Source organism: Gossypium hirsutum, chromosome A05, assembly GCF_007990345.1.
Source record: "Gossypium hirsutum isolate 1008001.06 chromosome A05, Gossypium_hirsutum_v2.1, whole genome shotgun sequence".
Classification (NCBI taxonomy): Eukaryota; Viridiplantae; Streptophyta; class Magnoliopsida; order Malvales; family Malvaceae; genus Gossypium; species Gossypium hirsutum.
Genome location: NC_053428.1, coordinates 60311644 through 60313848, shown reverse-complemented (window position 1 = coordinate 60313848; position 2205 = coordinate 60311644).

Genomic DNA, 2205 nt, shown 5'->3' with positions numbered 1-2205 from the left:
ATCCGGTTAAATTCCGAAGGTACGTGATTTGGGAATGAATGAACTTGCTGTAAAATTCCAGTTAATACTCTCGAAACATCCCAACATTGAGGTATGTTTCGTATGTGCTTGAATTTAGTTGAGCCCTTACAAATAAGTATTCGCTCAGTTGATAAACGAGCTACCGGCCTTTGGCTGAGTTGATCTTTTGTGTATGTACATAAGGGTTGATAATGTGAAGCAAGTACGATATCGTAAATTTGTGCATATGAAATTATCCGTTTAGCTATATGAATGCTATACTTTTGTTGTGCTGGAATTCCTTGCTCAAAACTTACTAAGCATAAATTGCTTACTCCGTTTCATTGCTCCTCTGTTTTATAGATTTGGTTCTCCAGCTATCGGACTCGGGATCTTGAGGTCAAACTCGCCCACACTATCAAAGCCCCCTTTTGGTACAATTTTGGTTGAACTTCGAAATGGCATGTATAGGACTACCCGTTTGCTGTGGGTCGTGGACCCTTTGGACTTGTATAAATTTTGGATAGCCATGCGAAAATGGCTTATATGTGTTTGAGTATATTGTTATAATTATTTGGTGTGGATATGCTTGACAAGGATTGGCCATGGGGATGGTTAATCACTTTCATAAATTGTGCTATTTATGCAAAAAGGGCTAGTTGAATCATGGAAACCATGAAATAGGTAAAGTCTACCTTAAAGGCAGATGCTGACAGCAGCAGTGATGTAGATTTGGAAAATCACTAAAAATAGTAGGAAGGGAATTAAATAGTGAATAAATTATGTAAACAAACCTTGATGAATCTAATTTCATAGGAAAGTAACGAAACAATCATACGGATAGTATGTTCAGAGATATTAAGGTTCTCATGAGACAGGGCCAGAACGGTTTCTGGATTTTTTGTTCCGACTTTGGAAATTCATTACAAATTAACCAGAGATAATTAAGAGTCATACCATATATGGATAGATTCCTCTCTGAGTCTAGTTTCTATAGAAACAAACGGAATCAGTATTGGAGCCCTGTACAAGGAGATATCCAAGTCGTAATGCGCAAAGGTCAGGGTAGTCGATCCCTGTAACATGGGAGACTTTGACTAATAAACTGTACTAATTGGCCCGACCAAAAATTCTAGAAAAAAATATGTAGATGGGCATATGAGTCTAGTTTCATGGAAAAATCACGAAACTGATTTTCGAGTTGTGAAACTCAAGATATGATTTTTAAAGCGACTAGTACGCAGATTGGCAGTGTCTGAGAAATATTTTTATAAGGGGTTTAAAGTCTGTTAACACCTCGTGTTCGACTCCGGTGTCGGTCTCGGGTTCGGGGTGTTACAATACCTAAGGAAAAATCCACCTAGACTTCACTTGTTATTTGAGTCTAAATCAGATGATTTATTCATTTGACTTGACCCGTAGAAATCCCTAAGTTATATTATTATCTCTCTCGAGACTAATAACGTCTAACCCTAGGTTGATTAATTGAAATCTCTTTCTAATTAATGCCCTAGTGTTGCATTAACTCGATCTATGGATCCCCTTATTAGGTTTCACCCTAATCTGGTAAAATCTTATCACCCTATCTCTAGGCGTGCAATCAACTCTGCTTAATTACGACAAATTTTCTCTTAGACAGGGTCTATTTCTCCTTTGAATAAGAGCATTAACTTGAATCAACATCCTGGAATATTAAAATAAGAATTAAGAACATCCTGGAATATTAAAACAAGAATTAAGAACACATAATTAGAACAAGTCAAATATTTATGATACAATTCAGATAATAATAATAAGATCTGTCTTAAGTTTCATTCCCCTTAGGTATTTAGGGGGTTTAGTTCATACTTATGAAAGAAAACATCTCACAAGAATAAAGGTAACAAAACATAAAGAAAACCCAAAACCCCTGAATCGAAATTGAAGGGAGATCTTAAGTTTTGATGATGAATCCAGCTTCTGAGATGGATCAATCAGCTTCCCTTGAGTAATTCCTTGCCTCTTACTCCGCATGTTTGTTCTAATTACCACCTTCGGTGTTTAAATAGGCTTTAGAATGCCTAGGAGCCCTCAAAAGTGTCATTTTCCGAATAGGGCTATACTTGGGCTCAGTAGGGACACGCCCGTGTGCGATTACTCCAGCCCATGGTCAAGGCTATTGAATAGGCACGGGCGTGTAGTCTACCCATGTAAGTTGTACTTCAA